This window comes from Anabrus simplex, chromosome 6 (assembly GCF_040414725.1).
Source record: "Anabrus simplex isolate iqAnaSimp1 chromosome 6, ASM4041472v1, whole genome shotgun sequence".
In the NCBI taxonomy this organism is placed as follows: Eukaryota; Metazoa; Arthropoda; class Insecta; order Orthoptera; family Tettigoniidae; genus Anabrus; species Anabrus simplex.
This window is the reverse complement of record NC_090270.1, coordinates 25,263,182-25,273,973: the sequence shown is the minus strand read 5'-3', so window position 1 is coordinate 25,273,973 and position 10,792 is coordinate 25,263,182.

The following is a 10,792-nucleotide window of genomic DNA, read 5'->3' as shown; positions in this document are numbered from 1 at the left end:
GAAAAAAAATTTTCATTCCTAATTAAACAAGATAAATATTTAGAATTTCAAATGATATTTCCAAAGTTATTTCTTCTGCGGCAGCAACGCACCGTGTAATACAGTTAGTCCCTTATATAATTCGAAATCTCTAACTTTACAAAAGTAATCACGACACTTTATTTTAAAATGACAGTGAGAAAACATTAACGCGCGCACGTTTGCAGCATGAACGGACAATCCGAGAGTGAGGCTGTTTTGTACACAAAGGACGTGTCAGGAAAGGGCAAGCCCTGTGGAATCATGAGAGCCAGGGAGCAGCTACATGAGACACGAGGCGCCCTCAGTGTCTGGGGACCCGCATTCAGATTGCTATCATTAAAGTTGCACGAGCTACATGGCTCAGCAATCTCACACGTCTTGTGTGTCGTCACGTGTGGCCATCTGACTGTGTTGCACTGATATCATAAAGAGATACATTTTCTTGCATTGAGATTGCACGTTAACTGACGATAGATGGAGTAGGTGAGTAAATATTTAAGAAATGTATTAAGGCAATCTGGTCCGACTCCTCGGCTGGATGGTCAGCGTTGAGGCCTTCGGTTCAGAGGGTCCCGAGTTCGATTCCCGGCCGGATCGGCGATTTTGATCGCGTCTGATTAATTCTTCTGGCTTCGAGACTGGTGTTTGTGTATGTCTCAACACATTCCTCTTCATATTCTCAACCACAATAGTAACACACAATAGTGATTTCACCCCTCCAAATACGGTTGGCTACCGAAAGGGCATCCGGTCGTAAAACAGGGTCAGATCCTCATGTTCGCACGCGCGACCCTACAAGTGTGGGAAAAGCGGTATAATAATAATAATAATAATAATAATAATAATAATAATAATAATAATAAGATTAGGCCAACTGGACAGGAAGCAAATAAGCCCCATAGCACTAAAACCCTGATGGGCCTTAGCCTACACAAGCGACCGATTCTCAGCACGAAGACGTGCAGATTATGTGGTGACGCATGGTCAGTGCGACGAATCCTTTCGGCCGTTATTCTTGGTTTTCTAGTCCGGGGTCGCTAACTCACAGTCAGATAGTTCCTTAATTGTAATCACGTAGGCTGAGTTAACCAGTTCAATATGAAAGTTTCTGACCTGACCGGGAATCGAACGCGGGGCTTGTGGGTGGGAGACAGGCACGCTACCCCTATACCGCGGGGCCAGGCATATCGACATGCAAAGTCGTCAACATATCTCCTATAGCTTTTCACTTCTTCCAATTGAGTAAGCTTTCCTGAATCCAAAAATATATGTGTTTTCTGGCAAGAAAAGTGTGTTTGAACTGGCTGGGGCGGTAAAGACGTGCTCGGGTCACTCGAAAGGACGTGGGTTCGATTTCCTCGTAGGAGGTAGAAAAAATTAATGAGATTTAGCTCACCAGGGTGCCGAGGTTACAAATAGTGGAAACCTTTACCTTCCACCCCACCAAGGATCATCATGGCCTGTACGGAGATGACCTTTCTTTGCAACCACTCGTACTCCACCTCAGCTGTCAGTAAAAACGTTTACATATCTGAAAATGCCAATTTTAAAAATCTTCCTAGAAGCCAACACTTTTGTCAGGAACCACAAAGCCTAGAGCACTCGAGCGCAGTACACTATTTTAATATAAAAAATAATTAGTATGGCATCATACATCACCAAAAAATATTAAAGTAGACCAAAACAAAAATGTTAAATTGTCTCAGTATCAAAAAGTGTATCGGGCAGTGTTCAACTATATAATTATTTGCTTTTGCTGTGCGCCGCTCCGCAGGCCGGTAAACCTGTCACTGTGCTGTAAGCGCTGAGTGAGCTAACCGCTCCATCCAGTTGATTTCAACAACACGCGCGCTGGCACTCTGCCGTTTATTTCAAGTGTTGTTTATTATAATCGAGTGTGATGTCTGTCGAAATGCCTACTTGTAGTGCGTGCGGCTGTAACAACGAAACGAGTAGAAACCGAAACTATAGAGAGAAAGAAAGAAATTTCCATGGATTTCCAAATCGAAGTAAGTCGCCTTGTAGTTTTAGCAGTTGGGTAGAATTTTGCAACAGGAAACATTTTTATCCGCGTAATGTTCAGAGCATTTAAAGAAATACAGATTACGATGGAACAGAACTTTCAAAAATGAAGTTGATGCGTACGAAAAGCTACAAGGACCAAAATTGAAGCCGGGGACTCTTCGTTCAATAAGATGTCCTGCGCCGACAGATGGAGATACTTCTCATGCAGGAATGCTAATTCATACGGAAGCCGCCCCACAAAATACACTGTAGGAGTACTCGTCAGTAACTAAACAGAGCAGTAAGGAAAGGTATGGGACTAAAAGTTGAAGGGAGTTTGTTGACACAGTATTAAACAAAAGTGATAATGATAAACATGTAACGAAGTTCAGAATGATATGAGTGAAAACATTTTACCAGACAGATACGAATTTAGTTTAGAAACTCTCACATAAATATACTGTTTTAATTTACAGATTGAAGCTCACATAGGTGACATCGGGTTACGGAGATGTATTCCTAATGGTGTTGACAACAAATGATGGTACGACAACTCTGTTCTTTTTACCAATCGCAGTGCGTGAACTGTTTGCAGGTAGTGAACTGTTGCAACAAATAAAACGCTAATTTCTAATTGATGAATTTAAAGTTGTCAGTAAACGTTTCTTTGCAACCTCTATCTGATAAAACCACGTGGCACAGCTCTACACCCGTCTAATCGCTTGCACAAATATCCTTGGTATTTATGTGGTTATACTTGTCTTGCAAAATGTAAGTACAGTATGCTAAATGGGTTTTTTATTTGACATATATAGGTAGATCGAGCGTCCCTTTCCTGCTGTAGTTCCTTTGAACCTGTTCAATTTTCCCATTTTGCACTCAACTACTGTATAGTAGATATCATTGGGTCATCATAGAATACTTTCCAGCATTCTTTAGGGGGTTTAGCAAGCTTGCCAACACCATTCACACAAGGTAAATGCATGGCGATATTTTGTCACTGGGTTTGAACTTTTCTGGGAGAATTAGCTTTACGCGACTTAGAAACTCCATTTCATGCTGGGAAGTGAGTACTGTCATTTTCTCCTGCTTCATTACTACTGTATGCGCCTCGTACAGTGTCTATACTTTCCCTCCTGGTTTTTATAAAATCTTCCACCTCAACACTACACAGTTTACTTTCTTCAACATCATCATCATCTTCAAGCAAACTCAGCACAATCCTTCAGTCTTCAAGGCGGTCAAGGTTATGCCTTCACACTACTTTCCACTCATTTTCAGCTCTAAAAATATGAAACATTTACATTTTAGCAAGAAAACGTGCAATCTGAGACATTCTGAAGAATAATTGCTGCATTGATATTGAAGATAATACTTCAAAACGGGAATTTACTTTGTAGCAGTGAAGTTATGGTAGCGTCTATCAGATGCCGTTGATGCTTGTGGAGTAATAATTCACCAGCACACGAGTTAGACTAGAGGCTGCCTGGCCGAGGCGGAAAGGCGTGCTCGGTTCGCCCGGAAGGACGTGGGTTCGAATCCACGTCAGGAAGTCGTAAAATTTAAGAAACGAGATTTCCACTTCCGGAGGTGCATATAGCCCTGAGGTTCACTCAGCCTACAACAAAAATGAGTACCAGGTTAATTCCTGGGAGAAAAGGCAGCCGGGCGTAAAGCTAACCACTCTACCTCATCACGTGCCGAGGTTAACAATGGTGGAAGCCTTTACCTTCCACTCCTCCAACGGCCATGAATGGCCTGTACGGAGGTGACTTTGCTTTTTTTTTTTTTTTTTTTTACGAGTTAGACATACACTGGCGTACTGATGCTGTATTATGTTGCTTGTGAATAGTTACTTGAAAGGTAGTCGGATATTCCGGTGAGTAGCCTTGATAGTTTCTTTGCAGTGACAGAAATAATCTCGTGTGGTGTCTCTCAGACGCCGCGCGACGACTCCAGGGTTAAGGCTTAAACATTTTCTTCTGCTAGCCAATTTTGATAGGTTACTCAACTTCTTGCTAACACTTCAAAGCCAGTAATAGGTTACGATGCCAACCTACTTAAGCGAGTAACAAGACGTATACTCTAGCGTGCAGAACGGGTATGTTTATGATATTTGCATACTTATTAGGGTCAAGGCTGTAGGAATATATATTTTGATGACAATTTTACGCACCGCAGCAGGATAACGAATTTAATGTTCACTCTCCTTTACACGTGAGCACATGAAAATGAACGCAACGAACACTGTTCTGACGGGCTGCTTACGCATATGTGACTGCGGGGCCTGACCAGTCCTAAGGACGACAATGGATAGGAAGATCACAGCGGAATATGAGGTATTGCTTTCGTAGTGACGATGTATAGAAGGCAACTTCACTGTAAACTCAAAATGGCCAAAAAATGTGACTTATGATGTCTCTGAAATAGATGATTCAGTTAATTACACAAAATCTAGACTGTCAAGGATGGACGTCTACTTGTTATTAAACACACAGTACAGACTATGACAGTAGATCAAAAATGTTTTTATTGTCTGCATAGTAGTTCGTCCTATACTGGCATGTAAGAATCTGGTACTGCTGATAACACTGTCCGCAGAGAATACAAGAAAACTATGTCGATACCTGGTGAGATCTTCTTTGATCGTGGAGCCCGAGGCCTGTATTCGCGTGGGAGTGCGAAATTAGGTTGTTTCAATTCCACACGGTTCATGGCAGGTATCTGATAAAAGTCTGGATCAATAGTCGATGCTTTCTCCTCTTTTTCTTGGATATGACATTTGTATGCAAGTCTGACATCAAGGTTGTCTTTCAAAAGTAGTTCCCTAATAATAAAACCAGTCCCTGCTTGTACATATACGAGCCTGGTTCGTGCCCTCCTTGATAATCGCAGGGCTCTTTTTATAGCTTGCAGTCTCTTCAAATTTGCACGGGATAGGTCCAATCTGAGCTGACCACGTAACAAGCTATTGGTGTAAGGGTAACTATATAACGTTGATTAACAAACAAAAAAACCTCGTATCCCACAACGCTTTTCTATTCATTATTTACCTTAGTACTGGTCACGCTTCAGAGCCACGTATTGATATGCAGTCCATCAAAACAGTTTTCGTTGTGTTCATTTTCCTATGTGTAAGTGTAAAGGAAAGTGAACCTTAAAAGTACACCATACCCTAGGAGTGCGTAAACAGGTCATGCAAACATACATTCCTACATTACGGTACGGTAAGGTTCATTTCCCTTTACCAAGCTGCATAGGAAAATGAACAAAACGGACATTTTCTGATGGACTCCATATCCACATGTGGCGTGACTAGTCTTACGGGAAGTAATCGATAGGAATAGCTTTGGGAAATAAGAGTTTTTTCTCCGGTGACGAAAATCGATATTTTCGTCATTTTGGTGAAATTTCTTAATGACCGAAATTGAAAGGAGTTTCTTTCTTCTTGTCACAGTTATTCTGCTGAATTCAAACTATTTATCACTGTAATAATGCTTTGTTTGCCAATTGTAATTTTACACTTAAATCCAATTTTCTCCCATAATATTCTGCCAAATGTAACAACATTTGTATGGTATATGTATCATAGATTAAGAAACCTGTGTATGGAATTGTTATTGCTGAATTTTTTCAAGTACTAGGGATATTTAAGTCCAAAATTTTAGAACGTAAAAGTTACACAATATTTAGTACGATATATCTCCTTATATAAATTATATACACACCGGCGAGTTGGCCGTGCGGTTAGAGGCGCGTGGCTGTGAGCTTGCATCCGGGAGATATTGGGTTCGAATCCCATTGTCGGCAGCCCTGAAGACGATTTTCCGTGTTTTCCCATTTTCACACCAGGAAAATGCTGGGGATGTACCTTAATTAAGGCCACGGCCGCTTCCTTGCAACTCCTAGGCCTTTCCTATCCCATCGTCGCCATAAGACCTATTTGTGTCGGTGCGACGTAAAGCCACTAACAGAACGCCACCTCACACGTGAGACAATGGAATATCCTACTATCATTATGACTATCAATGTGTCTCCTAAGAAAAATGACCGCTTAAAGGCACTCCCACAAATAGAACAACCAAAGGGCCTACCCCCTCTATGTGTAACGCTACGCGACACAAGAGAGGATTTAACCTAAAGGAACTCCAAAGGAGTTTTATAAGAGGTCCCACAAACGGAACGGAACTCGATCCCCACTATGACTGCTAGTACCTGACTGTGTACACTGTTACTCTATGGAATGTCATTACCTATGTAATCTAATCATTCTGCATTATTGTGTGTATGGCCATTGGCTGTAACAAATTGTTATATAAAAATTATGTACAGAAAAATCGATACGTAGTACTTTTAAAAGATGTATTATCTACCTAATTACGAATTTACATTAACATTCTAATTAAATTTCATGAATTTTTTTTTGGAAAAACTACTAATTGTATATGAAAGAAATTAAAAGAAATGTTCGAGAAAATATATGCGTTAGGTAAAAATATCTTTTTATCTCCGGATTGTAGCCTTAAGCGACGAAATATAAAATAAAGTTCGTCTAAAATTGTTTTTTCATACCTTGTTTTTACCTCATATTACATATACAGAAGACAAAACTTGGTACATTTCTATTTTTGTCTGTCAGTTAGTTTGTTATCACATCGAAGGATTAAGGCGTATCGGATCATATCAAAATTCGGTGTTCGAGTTCATGGTAGTAGGGTTGTGCCTTACTTGTGGAGGGTGTAGGGAATCAATAAAGATGACAGCCTATATATGGGCAGTCCTTAGTGTACCAGCCAAGTCTCAGGACAGTATCCTCTGTAGACCTTGCCACAGGGAGTTTGAAACCCTTGCGAATGTTGTTGGGATCTGCCCACTTAGAGACATGCTACCATCACACAATGATATCGTGAATTGCCAGTATATTCAGTAAACAAGGCTACATATTATTTAAAGAAGTAGATGGAATTTTCAGTGAAAGTATCACACACACAATTGGTATTATCGCCTTTATAACTACATCGCATTTATAAAAAAAAAATAAAGAATCACCTTATACACCAGCCGACTTTAACACTAGACTTCGTCTTTCAAAGCGGTTTGAATTTCATGACCAAAAACCGGAGGAGGTAAATATATAAAGGAGGCTTATTAACAAGCTAGCAATCAACTTCTATAAGGACGAATACAATCTCAAATCCATTACGATTACCGATCCGATGACTAGAGTTCATGGAACCATACCAATCCTCATGGTCCACTACTGTAAAATGTTTGACCTGCATCAAGATGTTATGATTGATTTTTCTCTGGAAGCCTTATAAGGTTCACCAGCCATCTATAAATTTCATTTATTTCCCATAAAATTAGCTTTCCTCATTTATAGCTCAACGCGATTTTCATAGATATAATATTCTAATCTTATTCCTCAAAATATGATTTCATTGTTATTACAAGCCCTCCTTCTGGCCGTATTATTAAGTCGAGAAGTCTATATGCATGCCCCGCGGTGTAAGGTTAGCGTGCCTGCCTCTTACCAGGAGGCCCTGGGTTCGATTCACGGACATGTCAGAGATTTTTGTCTGGATCTGAGGGCTGGTTCCAGGTCCACTCAGCCTACGTGATTACAATTGAGCAGCTATCTCACAGTGAGATAGTGGCCCCGATCTAGGAAACCAAGAAAAACGGCTGAGGGGATTCGTCGTGCTGACCACACGACATCTCATAATATGCAGCCCTTCGGGCTTATCCCCTTGTGAGTGGGTGCGGTACAACAATACCCACGGTATCAAATGCCTGTCGCAAGAGGCGACTAAAAGTGTCCAGGGGTTCGCAACTTGGGAGCGCGGGTTGGCGACCACGGGGACTTGAGCTGAGGCTTGTCATTTCTTGCACTTACTTGTGCTAGGCTCCACACTTTCGTCTATACTATCCGACCTCCCTTGGTCAACTCTTGTTCTTTGCAACCCAGACGGTATTAGAGCATTCGAGGCCTAGGAGTCTTTCATTTTCACGCCCTTCGTAGCCCTTGTCTTTCTTTGGCCGATATCTTCACTTTTCGAAGTGTCGGATCCCTTCCAAGTTTCTTTCTGATTAGTGTTCTATAGAGGATGGTTGCCTAGTTGTACTTCCTCTTAAAACAATAATCTCCACCACTTGAGTAGCGGTCGGTTGGTAGGCCATGGCTCTTCAGGGCTGTTGCGGCATGGGGTTTGGTTTGATTCATTCAAATCTATATTGTCTGACCCCGTGGTCAGCCGGTTCGAGTACGGCTGGTGGAAAAAAATATATCACCAACAGAATGTTGGTCCGCAGGATAGAAGACATGGTGTCCTACAAATTCTGATCACTAGATTGCGTGTCGAAAGCCTGGGTTCAACGCTAAACCTCTGCGCTGTGTTCATATACAGCGAGGGTATATGACACTGTTGTTTCTGATACATCATCTTCATCATCCGGACGCGCACGTCACCCATAGTTGTCAAATATTAAGAGTTGCACCCTGCGAGACGAACATGTCCTCAGACACTCCCAGCACAAAAAGGCATACAATAAGTTGTGGTGGTGATAGCTGTTTTAAGAGGAAATACAACTGAACAACCAACATCTACAGTATATAACACTAACCAGAAGGGAAATGAAAGAAGTACTTTCAAAGAAATGGAAGAGCCGCGTAGGCAGGTTTGCCAACCGTACGTTTACGGTGTACAGTTCGAGTGTCAGACTGTACGCGTTATATATGATTCTGCGAAATTTTTAAATAAACAGGTTTTATTATTGGAAATGTTCAAATTTTGCTTGCAAAAATATTTTTTCTCTAGTTTGAACATACCCCATTCTGTGGGCATGTATGACCTGACCTCTATTTCACCCGGGGACTCCCCAGCTTTGAATGTTGTGATTCACCTTTGAGCTGGTTCCAGATCAAGCAATGAAGCGCCTGAATAGTCTGAGACGTGGTATTTTCCTGTCTCACTCTGCGAACAGATTACCCTACTTCAAACTTTACAAACTGTGGATCTTGTAGTCGTATATTTGTTCACAGTCACACTCTTGAATGAGCCCCCACCGAACTCTGTCAATCGTTCCTTAACCAGTGTGAAGTGTGGTGTAGCGTCACACATGTAACAGTGCAGCGTCTAGTTGTATATATTATGGATAACGTGTTTTTAGTCAAACTTAGGAATAATATTGTGATGTACTTGCAAATTATTTTGCGTGACAGTGCAGTGATTCAATGTCTTGTTGGTTAGCTTACTATGTATTTGTTCCGGGGATTCCGTGGCTCACAGAGGGATGAGAAGAGTGTGGGTTGAATGTCTGAACAAGGAATTAACTAGAGCAGAACTTTACACAACTTCTTCTTCCTCCGCATTTTCCACATCTGCGGGGTCGAACTGTGTCGCACACATGTGGATTTGGCCATGTTTTAAGGAGGGATGTCCTTCCTGACGCCAACCCTGTATGGAAGGATGTAATTATTATTGCGTGTTTCTGTAGTGGTTGGTAGTGTAAAACGCATCCATAAAGACGCACACGAAATGCTGTCAGTTGGTACAGTTATTTATTCACATCTATTCACAAATTAAACACACACATAACCTTAATCACTGCTGTCACTAGCAAAATACACACATCAACAAAGTCGCCATTTTAACAAGTGTCTAACACTTCAACATGGAGACTGAAACCACTGCATGTCTTAACAACAGGAGGTCACAAGTATACTCCTACTACACCATAACTCTTCTCTACTGTCAAGATCGCCTCTTTATATAGGTGCCAGGCCAGGCTTCTAGAAAGATACATTTTCTCGTAAATTTTAGAGTACATAACCACACGATTATAATGTACAGCATATTCGACCATCATCTAGTGGCATTCGGGAAGTTAAAGTGAGTTTCACAATTCTGTAGAGGATTACACATTATATACACATTATATAATACTAATTTAATTTACAGGTATTTACAATAACTGAACTCACATAAATATTTATGAACAGTAAACGTTTCATGATATAACCTCACAAACAATGCGATCGTATCGTAATAATAATACAAATACTAACTAGATGTAACACTTCACAGCCATACACAACAAGTAATAATAATAATCATAATCGTAAAATAATAATTCGAGCTCGATACTTGCATTATTTACCCGTGGGTGAGATAATATTGTTTTCAGGTTATATCTGTTTATCACACTTCCGTCATGTAGTGTGTTGAATGAATATGAAGAGGAAAGTTTTGGGACGTCCGCCTCTGTGGTGTAGTGGCTTGCGTGATTAGCTACCGCCTCCGGAGACCTGGGCTGGATTCCCGGCTCCGCCATGAGATTTGAAAAGTGGTACGAGGGCTGGAACGGGGTCCACTCAGCCTCGGGAAGTCAACTGAGTAGAGGTGGGTTCGATTCCCACCTCAGCCATCCTGGAAGTGGTTTTCCGTGGTTTCGCACTTCTCCTCCAGGCAAATGCAGGGATGGTACCTAACTCAAGGCCACGGCCGCTTCCTTACCTCTTCCTTGCCTGTCCCTTCCAATCTTCCCATCCACTAGCAGGTCTCTGTTCAGCGTAGCAGGTGAGGCCGCCTGAGCGAGGTACTGTTCCTTATCCCCAGTTGTATCCCCCTACACAGAGTCTGAAGCTCCAGGACAGTGCCCTTGAGGCGGTAGAGTTGGGATCCTTCGTTTAGTCCGAGGGCTAAACCAACCCTGGAGGATAAACAGATTAAGAAAAAAAGAAAGAAAGAAAGATTTGGGACAAACA